Source organism: Corvus brachyrhynchos, unplaced genomic scaffold (genome assembly GCF_000691975.1).
Source record: "Corvus brachyrhynchos isolate BGI_N302 unplaced genomic scaffold, ASM69197v1 scaffold17, whole genome shotgun sequence".
NCBI lineage: Eukaryota > Metazoa > Chordata > Aves > Passeriformes > Corvidae > Corvus > Corvus brachyrhynchos.
Genome location: NW_008240046.1, coordinates 8020622 through 8032727, shown reverse-complemented (window position 1 = coordinate 8032727; position 12106 = coordinate 8020622). Strand labels below are relative to the sequence as shown.

At 40.3% G+C, this 12106-nt stretch overlaps 1 protein-coding gene across 2 annotated transcripts in view; it reads right to left on the bottom strand.

Moving 5' to 3' along the window:
- The window catches only part of KIAA1211 (KIAA1211 ortholog), a 133848-nt gene that overhangs the window by 119438 nt on the left and 2304 nt on the right, over positions 1–12106 (bottom strand). Inside the window, exon 1 of one of the 2 annotated variants that reach the window (XM_017744361.1) lies at positions 11755–11990. The exons of the other annotated variant lie outside the window; for it this stretch is intronic. The gene's annotated coding sequence lies outside the window, so the exon portion shown is untranslated. Of the gene's footprint in view, positions 1–11754; positions 11991–12106 lie in introns of those variants that run through there. 2 annotated transcript variants of the gene reach the window in all.

Below are 12106 nucleotides of genomic sequence, written 5' to 3'. Positions count from 1 at the left end.
CTGTGGCTGGTTTTGGCTGCCTGCGGCTCTGGGACAGTCCCCCCCCCAAGCGACCCAGGGTCCGTGCCGCAGCGTTGGGAAAGGGGCAGTGGCCCCGGCCCGGCCCGGCGGGGCCGGGAGGCTCAGAGCCCCCCCACCTTCCAGCAGGCGACCTCCGACAAAAGGGGAAGTCTCGCCTTTCCGTGGGGTTTAAATATGTAAATTGTGAGAAGCGTAATTGGTCTTAAAGACTGTCCATCAACTCAGGGTCAACCCAATACAACTTCACACTGGTATCAGCTCTGAAAGCAGATTTATGCAAAAGTAACAAAGAATAAAACACTACACTTTCCTGAAGCTCAAAGTTGCCATAAGATATTCATTCTCCTACTAAATCCAAAACCTCACAAAATGCAGTCACTTAAACCCATGGATTCACCACAGAGGCATTTCAGCATATTGGTGACATTACATTCCTGTCCTAAAAACCTTCATCAGAAGTCAAGAGCTGACTACCGGACACCTGCAGTTGTTTGCAGCCATCTGTATCTGCTTCCCACTTCACAGGGGATCTCTGGTAGTGTTTAACTGAAATATCAAAGGTAAACATCACTGGAATGTTTTTGAGGCAATCTTTGAACAGTAAAAGAAGAAAAGAACTCACTTTCTTCAGTTACCAGTTCCAGCAGATTACAAGGTGCCAGCACATGGTATAATCAGTCTGTATTTTCCTGATTTAAATCACCCAATAAAAAGCCTGAAAACAGCCACTGAGCTTTTAATTCCTCTCTTTTTTTACTGAAACAGAAGACTGCCTCATATCCCCATATACCAAGAGGTTAAAAAAAAATATTGATAGAGGTTTCTCAAAGAAATTAATGTCTTCACCTTCTTAGCTCTCTAGGAAAAGTCTGACATCAGTTATCTGCTTACCCATATCATGGTAATCACTACATGATTCTAATCAATGTAGCTTATTACTTACCATGCAGCACCACTAAGTATTTTTGTTTTATTTTTAATATTATAAATTATTCCAAGTTTAGAGCTTACTTGCTGACATTTTATAGGTTGCTCATTGAAATTTGATGCTCATTCTAACAAGGAGTTTTTCCTGCAGCTTTCTAAGATAGTTTAGAAACAAAGACCAAGCTGCCTTTTTTTTGCTGACTGAGACCAACAATGCAAGGTCCTACAAATGAGACTGATGGGGCTTTAAAAAAACCACGGTTGCACTCAGGAAAGGGCATAAAACAGGTATCCAAATGTCCTCTTTGTTTGCAGACTGGTAGGTTAGCGCCAACTTCTGAGCTTAAAATCACAGGAGAGAACTGAAACTTGTAAGCAGCAAGAGAGCAATGAGTAATTGCAATTAATTGTGAGAAGAGCAAAGCAGGCACTGCAGTCCCTGCAGGCATCGGGAATGGAGGCAGAATTCAGCATGAGCTCCAGCCATGGAGCACAGACACCAAAGCAAACACACACAAAGCAGCACACGTGAAGGTCACCAGATAACAGTCTGAATGATTAAATACTGCTAGAGCCCTTCCCAGCACCACCCCCAAGCAGCCTTGTCGTGCCACCATTTGTAGGTTTACTTGTGATGGTACGGCTGTCTATTTCTTTAAATTTTGACACCAGCTACCTTCCCCACTGGATCAAGTCTCTCAGATGTGAGACCACTGATGCTCTTCAAGACACAGCAATAAACATGTACATGGAAGAGTAACTCATGTTCCCCAGGGGCCGAGCTGACTCCACCACCTCCTCACACACCTCACTTTTGAAGTGTGTAATAGAAACACACACTGCTTTTGCCTCTTTCCTCAAGCAAACCTGGCACCACTCCAACGAGCATGTAGTGAAACCTTGCATGCACTGCCTCTGGTCCCATGCTGGCATGTATTTCTCCCTGCTGAAATCACTTCTCCCAGCACTGGCACTTTAGGATGGCAGTGCAGTGATCTTGCTCTTTGTGCAGCTGCTATAAGGCTGGTATTTACACAAGGACTGCAGAACTGAGATTAGGCAGTCTAGTGCTGGTCTATGAAATTATGATGCATGAAGTGATTTCCCTAATTTGTTATTTGGGATAATAATTAGTTCTATTATGTATTACATTATATTTAACAACAACATACTTGTGAATTTATATACACACACCTTTACTGTGTTATAATATTTTAATAAATACTTTATTCTATAATTCATAGCTTCTAATAATTAGAACCACAGATGTAGAATCTACATTTACAAAATACTGTTAATGTTAGAATTCTTTCCACACTTGTATCATTTTTGAAGGAAAAAAAAAATGCAGGATTCTTTGGGGAGTGGGAGTTACTTGTTCATTTGGAAGGTAGGATTGAAGGGAATCAAATTGATTCACAAAATGACAAAACATAAAACCAAGCAAAAGCATTTGCTGAGGTGTTTCTCCTATTATCCCCACTGTTCTTCTGTTTCCTTGTGAATGAAGCAACTTCATAGTCTGAAAATGCTGAATTTACAATATTCTAAAGCTTTAAATTATGAACTCAGTATTTTATCCCGAACCATACTGCACTGCGAAAGTGAAATGAATATTAAAAATTCAGGTTTGTTTTGAGAAATATTTTTTTTCTTTAGCAATCCTGTTCAATTTCCTTCAAATTCATTTAGAGTTACCGAAACTTTTTAAAAATTCTTATTTTAACATTTCATTTTAAGAAAAATCCTAAATGTCTAGTTTAGGTATTTAGAACATCAACTGCCTTTCAGAAATAAGAATACTCATAATTTGGCTAACTCATTCTGACGTTTGAAGCCTTTCAACAGGACAAGAGGACACAGCCTCAAGCCACACCAGGTTGGACGTCAGGAAGAAGTTTTTCTCTCAAAGAGTTGTCAAGCATTAGAATGGGCTGCCCAGGGAGGCAGTAGAGTCACTACCCCTGGAAGTGTTCAAGAAACGACTGGATGTGACACTCAGTGGGTACGATCTAGTTGACAAGCCAGTCAACTAGTGTTCAGTCAGAGGCTGGACTCAAGGTCTTTTCCAACTTTAATAATTCTATGATTCTGTGACCCAAATAAAGCAAATGCATTAGAGGAAGAGTGAAGTGAATTATAGGCAGCCATAAGACATCTTCTCAGCATGCTCTACCCAGAAAAAGCAAAACACTGCACAAATGTATCCAATGGCATACAAACACACAATATTGCACTCAAAACATTACTTAAATTATTATTACTATTCATGAGATAAGAATTAACAGGTTAGAGAACTGAAAAACTGAAGCTGACTTAATGGGCAGCTAGGCAACATTTTTTCTTCTTGTTTAGAAACAAAGGCTTGATTTACGACACAGCAGTCATGCTTTGCTCTGCAGACCAAATGATTCATTTCCTCACAAACCTTTCTGGTGCAGTCAGTATTGTATCACCAGTGTGCCACATGTAGGCTCTAGCCATGCAGATCTAGTCACAGCTCTACAGCTGTAGAATTTATGGAATTTATGGAACATATCTTTCTTTATATAGAAAACAAATATTAAATTATGCTAATTATTATAGCTCTCCAACTAAAGCAGGGTCAAACTTAAGGACAACACCTTCTAAAAGCTACGTAACATGAAAAGACAACAGTGATACTAATGTGGGGAACTTGCATTAGTAGCTTACATGTGGTAAAAGTAATGAATGAAAATTTGTAAATGCTACACGATAATCATAATCAGCAGCAGGGTCCATAGTACCATCTGTAAAGAACTGATTGCGTATACATAACAGAGAGTCATTGCTTGGGCTTTTGTGGATTTACTGCTGGACACCTGGGACTCTGTCGCACATTACAGAGTACTGCTCTTCAAAATAAAGCTTTGCGTAAACAAATGCACACAACAAATTTGACATGCAGTTTAGTTGTGTGCCTGGGCAAAACTGAGTGAGTCTGGTCCCTGGGAGAAACGGGATCAGACACCTGTGGTCAGCTGTGCCCATGCCCCAGATGGGTAGCAATACAAAAGAGTATAAATCTCAGAGAGTGAAAGGTTCCCAAAGTTCAAAAGTGGTCAGTGAGACAGACTGGACATGGGGCCAAATACCTTGAAGGGAAGGGTTAATACTACAGAGCACACTGGAGGCAAGGAGGATGTTTCTGCTTGAGATTCCCATGGGCCCTCTTCTCGAGCATGTCCAGGTCCCCCTGGATGGCATCCCATCCTTCAGGTGTGCCAATGGCACCACTCAGCTTGGTGTTGTCTGCAAATTTGCTGAGACTGCATTCAATCCTATTGTCTATCCTATCATTAAAGAACATAATAAATAGCAGGGGTTCCAATATGGACCACTGAGGGTCACCACTGGTCACCAATATCCATCAGGACTCTGGATGCAATGGTCCAACACGTTCCTTATTCATCTAGCACTCCCTCCATCAAACCCATCTCTTCCCAGTCTAAATGTTGAGGGATCATGTCAAAGGCTTTACAGAAGTCCAGATATGTAAACAAGCCCTTCAAAAAAAAAAAAAACCAAACTTTTGACTCCAGTAGCAAAGGTAGTAGGAGACCAGAGGAACGACTGACTGGCTCAAAACAGCCAGGTGGGAAGTGTTGAGGGGACAGGGTGAGTTCTGTGTACGTGGAACGATGCGCTGCTCCACACCCCGACCCTACTGAGCCCTAGTCAGCCTCTGGTCTGGCCAAAAATGGCAGCCTGACTTCACGGCCTGTGGTGAGCCGTAAAATGGTGCCAGCCTGGCCCAGGAAACACTAAAGCACAGTCCCGGGGAAGGGTCTAGCAGACCAGAGCAGGAAAAAGGACAGCAACACGTGCTGAGTTGGCACACTCCATTGGATCCTAGGGTGGTGATATACTTCTCTCTCTCTCTCTTCTCAAAATATATTGTAAATCAGACTAAAAAATTCCAGTCAATACCTTAGTAAGTACCTTGTGTCTGGATAAGTTATAATTCACCAAGTTAAAGTTTGCTAAGTTTGTGAAGTGCCTTACTTTGTCTGGATGTTGTTTTAAATTTTGCCAAGTACTTTATTCTACCTGAAAGTTCTAAAATTTGCAAGTAAAAATTTGTTGTCAAACTCCCTGAGAATTTTGTTCTTTCTGCCATGTATTGCCCAGAGTGAATCAAACTACCTTCCGCTAAACCTGCCGAGTGGGCCAGGGCATTACAAAGGTGATTTCTCAAACCAGACAAGCCACAATTTCTAAATAAGCACACTGCAAATAGAATGAGGAAAATGCAGTCTAGCAGCTAATGCCACTGTCACAGTTCTGTTTGGCAAACAGAAGCATTCGGCATCTTGTCAGAGTCACAAATGGGACTTCAGCTTCTCTTTCACTCTGACAATGTAGAACAGTCCCACAAAAACACCTGGGCTGAGAAAGAATTACTTCAGTGACCCTTCTGGCTTACAGCCAGCCCATCTGCCTCTTACTGATGCAGCCTCTGTCTGGAAAGGCTCCTGAAGAGTGCCGGGAATGGGGAACTTTGGGCATTGGGAATGTATCCTTTAACTGCTGGAAAGGGTGTTCCAGCAGGCAGGTGCATGAGGAGTTGTAACCTTGGGCCAAATGCAGCCTTCACTTCACATCTGAAGTAACCATTGTGTGCTCCAAAGCTTACCTACATTGGTGTTTTCCTGGCCTCCTGTCTGAGGAAACACAATAACCCGAAGCACACAGTTTGTCAGATATCAGGTGTTGGTATCAGGCTACCAGATCCCAGTAACTTGTGACAGTGGTCAGCAGGCTGTGTGACTGCCTGAAAGATTAATCTACTTGCCAGAAAAAACACAGCAGGGCTCCTTAGTACAACCCACCCTTGCGCTGTCAACAGGGGATGTTGGAACAGGGTGGCTGGGAAGAACATCAAAACCCACATATATGAGCTGAGGGTGTCTGTCCTTCCTCCAAACATGAGCAGCAGATGAAGCAATGACTGCCAAAGCTTCAAGGCTGAGAGCAGTATGGCACTGTTCATCATCATAGCCCCCAGATGGGCCAGCACAGACTACTGCAAAATACCTACCAAGCTTGGAACAGGATCTGGAAAGGACAAAAAAGTCAGCTTACTTTTATTTTTTTTATCAACTTACAACTCTGACAGCTCTGTGAAGTCCTGGCACTTCCTTTCTTTCACTTGCAAACTTGTCAATCTCCAAAACAACAACAAACAAAGAACCCCCAAAAAACAAAATAAATTGAAAAATGCTTCTTTTACATCTTTTATTTTGCTCACCCACCTAAGACCAGTATGGTACAGAATAGTCTCCACATCCCCAGGATGGATCTCTGTTACCTGATTGGAGTAACGGGTGGTCATTCCCCACTTGAAAAGACCAAGAAATCATTTATGATGGGTCTCCTAAAGCATGAATGCCAAGATCAAATCGTGGGCTCTCAGCTAAGATTTAGAAGACAGTATAATCTTGAGAGGAAAGACTGTGTCATTTTCTTCCAGCTTTTAGTTACTTCTGTCCCACAGTCTCCAACATAACTTTCCCAGTCATTGATTTCACCTCCCTCGGCTCTTTGTTGACTTCTTACTTCGTCAATCCCAGTTTGAAGCAGTCAAGGCTTCTGGTATACTGGTATATCTCTGCCAGCAACCCAACTTCCCAGCTACCAGCTCACTCTGTATCCTACTCTTCATAAGTCCCAGTCACCTGTCCCAAAGTCTTAGCTACCCTTCACATTCACCATGTCCCATGTTCAAGTGCTATCCTACTAGCCCAGAGCATGTACCCATGCTCTCCAAACCTGCTCTTTCCTATGTCAGCTGGATCTCGGGCTCTTCCAAGGATCCCATGGTGCTTTCCTCCCTCACACTTTCTGCCCAAGCACCAGCAGAGGAATCGCTATGAAAGGAGAGAGGAGTGGATGTCAGAGTTGATCCAAATCAAGAGATCACAGTGAAAGCTCTGAACTGCTCTGCTCACATGCCCTGCTCACTTTGGAGACATCACATACAGGCTGCCACACACAGCACTGATAACGGAACAAGGTACAATCTGATCAGCACCAAGTGCATAGATGTTGAAGATTCAGGAGACTAGAAGAGACCTCGAAGAGTAATCCATTCCACCACACTGCTCCAGAAAGAATTCAACTATATTTATGCCGTTCCTGATTAATATTCAAACAACATTTAGTGATGCTAAAATCATGAAAATCCAAATTCAGTAATCTATTCCATTGCTTCAACCTTATTAGTGCTGAACCCACAACATGTCATCTGGTTGGGCACAGGTATGAAGAACGTTGCTTCACAAGAGCTTTGTGACATTAGAAAGGTATCATGTCTTGTTCACCATGACACTCTTCATTCTTTGAGCTGAAACAACTCCAGACATTCCAACATTCATTCATAAGCCATATATTCTAAATCTTTTAATTATTTTCATTCCTCTCCTCTGGATACTCTCCAGTTCGTACACATTTTTGTTGAAGTGTGCAGCCTACCCGTACATGGTGTCACAGTTGAGGAGGACTTCTCATGTCTTTCATGCTGTTGTCCTATCTTATGTATCAACATAAAATATTTGTTTTTACTGCAGCAGCAACTTGAGTAATCTACCATGAAAGAATTACCGCCCCATCCCTTCCTTATACAGTTGATATCTACAACACCTTTGTCTTGTTGAAAACCTTAATTTTAATTCTGTTTCCAGTATACTCACAGTCCTGCTCCAATTGCTATTGCAGATGTAGCAAGTACCACTGAGGTCACTGTTAAAAATACTCTGTAGCACTGGGTGTTGAATAAACATGTAATCTCTCATCTTATTTGCTAAAGTTTTCACACGTGAGTGTATGAAAACAACAATATTCTGTAGACTTAAGACAGAAAATTTGGGCAGATTTTCATGAAGACAGTTAAAATGAAGATCAGACAAAGGACACTGCCTTAGCAGGATCTGGAGCCTAGCTGAAAAAACAGAACAGTACCATGTTTCTGAACTATCTTGGGATTTTTTAACAAGGCAAAACAACTAGTCTAATTCTCAACTAATTAATTACTTAAAATAAAATTTAACATGAGTCATAAATACATGTGATGAACTACAGACCACATGGCTAAAATTTGCCAAAATTATAAGCAACAGAAAAGAAGTTCTACAACATGGAAGGCAGTTTGATTTTGTTGGCAGATGAATCTGCTCAACCCAACTATCTCAAGTATGTGCCAGCAGATACCCAAAGATAAACAGATTTGCAGGGCTTTCTATCATTATTTTTCCCATCTAGCCCAAACTGTTCCACAGATCACTGTAATTGTACCTTTTTCTTTTTTTTTTTCTGTGCTGAAGAGTTTCAAAAGCGGCTTTCTTAAAAGCCACAGAGAAAGACAGCATGTTACTTTGAAGAAAATCAACTTTCTTTGAAGAGCAACATAAAAGTCAGAATTTTGTATGGTTCATTTCACTTCAACTCTTTTCATCGCACTCCCTCCACATTTCAACTTAACAGTAAACATAATCTTTAACGTGCAGCATCCTCCTACAGAAGCCTCACCACAAATCACAGACCGAGCTGCTTTATGAAGCTGCCCAAGTCTGACAGCTGACTTTCAAAACATGCTGAGTAATGAAAGAGATGGTCAAGCATGCCAGCAAAATGGACAGTAGTTTGCACTCCCAAACACTAAAGTGAGGAAAGTTTTTACTTATTTGGGTCATTTTCCTAGTGTTTTTCTTAATGCAATAATGGAGAAGAAAATAAACCTTTCACATGTGTTATCATTAAAACGAAAAGGCATTTCAAAACACTGTTGGAATGTGAATTAATTGAACTAAAATCATCTGCATATGAGAGTATTTTCTTAAATGGCCTTGTTAGAGGCATGAAACTTTTACTCCTGTGATTTGGTACACAGCATACATATACAAAGAAGAAACTGAACTGTATTTAAAAATGTATTAATGTACTTTACACATTTGTAGTGGCATGTGAATCAGCTTCACTCAATGTGTGGCAAAACAGCACTATAAGCCACTTACCCAGGATGACATGCAGCAAGATCTCTACATTTTTCTTCCCACCAAACTTAATTACCAAATCACTGTGATTTGGCCCATGTGATGCACTGGTCTTGAACAGCATTAATTAAAAATTATTTGTTACAAGTCAATTTTATTTCTTTGTAAGGCTTCACCAGTATAAGTGAAAATGCTGAATGTGAAGCAAGGATAAATGCTGCATGCCTCTAACAAAATATATTTCAGCTCTTAAAGAGAGAAGTTGCGTAATATGCAGTGCAGAGAATCAAAAGGAGTGAAAATCCCTTCAGGAAATGATGGGAAACAATAAGTGTAAGATCTACACAGCAAATGATTGTTTCCTAAAGGCAGAACTCATGGAGTCTCCATGGAAACAAACACACTTTTTATCCATCACTAACTGATTTAAATAACAGATAAAAAATAAAATTTGGCCCCTCCAGTGGAAGCACTAATGTGATTAAAATTAGCCCCACAACTTTAGGTTGCCTTCTATCATACTACTCAGCACCAATTAATTCTATTTTAAAGGGCACTTTATACAACTTTATTACATCTTGTTCAAATACATTGGCTTAATGACAACGTGCAGGTGTTTAGAGCATCTCAACATTTAGAGCATCTCAACATTTACATCATGCTGATGGCAGCTATTATGCAACAACATTGCCCTGAGTCTTTTGATTCCAAATAAATTGACTGTACTTTTCTAACATGCCAATAGTAGGCTTATCCATTTTTGCCATGGTACCCTTATTTGGGCCTTTATGGAATAAAGATTGCATTGATTTTGTGGGAGGGAAAAAAATCCCTCTAAACTATCAGAGTCAGCAATTTTAAAATATGAATAATTCAGAATATTAAAAAAAAGGCTTGTGAGGACAAAAAGTCAAAACATAGTCATTCAAGCTTACACTGTCTATTTAAAAATTCTGTTTATGTTAGATTTCATTCTAAAACAACAACCAAATATATTCATATTCATAAATTCATCATCACATTTCATTCAACACTTATTATGCCATGTGTTTTTTATTTTAAAAGAGCTTATATGACACATCTGTAGTAGAAATATTGAAATAACTCTAAACTACATTACTCCCAGACAAATCCATTTTCAGTGATTGAGATACCTGGCAAAACACTATTCAGGGTGACTAAGAGCCAAAGCAGAAGAAACTGCTTAACTTATTTTTATTGCTGTGCTCAGAAGTATGAAAGCAAAATGGCTGCTTTTTAGTATCTGTATTTAAAGTGAAATATTATTCCCAAAAAATATTTTTTAATAGTTAATAAATTTCATTAGGGTTTTAAGGACCTGTATGTTAAAAAAAACCAAAAACATTTTACCCAGTGCCTTTCCAGTTCACAAATGCTTGCTACCTGTGCAACCTCACAAAAACCAGACCAAAATAAGACCTATAAGGAACAAACTTTGGGGGGGGAAAAAAAAAAAGAAAGAAAAAAGTCAATGTTTTAGCACGACCGAGCAAGTCATTCATACTTCAGACCGTGTTTGCTACCAGTGCACTTCTAAAAATTCTGTTATACAGTATATAGGAAAAAAATAATATTTGCTCCTAAGTGTGAAGCAATTCTCTCTAAAATGCAGGGTTGCCCAAGTGGATATTTGAAAACAGCCCTTAATTTTAGAACAGGATATGCTAAGATAAATTTTCCTATTGGAGAAAAATAGACCCAACACCAACCAGCAGCAACCTCTTTGCTATGCGCCATGTTTACCAATAAATATTTCCAAGGTAATTCTTGTAATTATCCAACTGGAATACAAATAAATATACAAATCGCTTTCATATAAAATTTCGAAATGCTTCAAAGTGTTCAATTCAAGCTAATTGTTGGAATGAAATCTTCAAACACAACCTCTAATCTGATAAACTGATAGCAGCCAAGGAAGAGTTGAATTTGTCTATTTGATGAATTCCGGACCTGGATTCAAACCACCCAAAGTAAGGAATATGCAGAACTGCTAACTACTGCAGTATCAATGGCTTTGTTAAAGAAACTCATGATAACATTTACACCCATTGATTAATGTTTTGGTATAGTTACAAGACTTAATTGTCTATGCAAGGTGCAATTAGATTTATTTCAGTGATGGGAATTTCTTGAGCATGCATTACTAAATACCAAATAAAATTCAGTTCTGGCTCTAATTTATCATCTTTAATCTGTTAAAACATGTTACTGCTATCAGCTAGCTTAAATAACCCGGAGTCTAAGAAGAGAGCTCTTTTCACACAATACTGTTTAAGGTATGTACAGAAAATCTGTTTGGGAGTGTAACAAACTGTATTATCTATGTATCTATTATCGACAGAATATCTATTATTAGGCCTGTGGTTGCAAATTACTCTTCCCTTTCTCCGTGGTCCCATCCCCCCAACAGCAGATCATTTTCAGTGCCATTATTGTCAGGCATATTAAATTTTCAGGATGCACAGTTGTGGTTTCCAGGTCTCTATTTACCCCTTGAACTGTGCTTTTAATTGGGCATTTTTACACTTAAAATGACAGAGGCATGATAACGTTTTACATACTACAGCTACGGAGAACCGATTTGTAACTGACTAGTGGCAATACCAGCACCACTAATTAAAAATCCCCAAACCGTCATTCATTAAAAATCACTCCATGACATAGAAAAGATGCTCGTTACAACCATTTCTGTCGCTGAAAGAGCCGCTTTCTAAGTGAGGAGATGGGGCAAGACAACGGTTTCCCACGTGAAATGGTATTACCTCTGGCTTACCTGCTCCAGCTGGTGCGGAAGGGTAAGGCAGAGGGACGCGGCCGCGCTGCCCGCCCGGCGCCGAGCGCAGCCGGCTCCTTACGGTAGCACGGCGGCACTTGTGTGACAAATGCCTTACGGGAGCTCGAACAAAGCGACGCTGCTCTGGAGAAGCATCGCAGGGAACAAAGTCATCTCTTTGACAGCTCCTGCTTTTTTTTCAGCGAAGCTGAAACAATACAGGACTCCCCGGGAAAACGCTAACAAAGGGGAAGCAGAAGGAATCGGAGAGAACCAGCCCAGCCATTGAATTCCGCGGCAGCAGTGAAGTGACACCTTCTGAAAATCACCCGCACGCCCCCTTACACCTTCC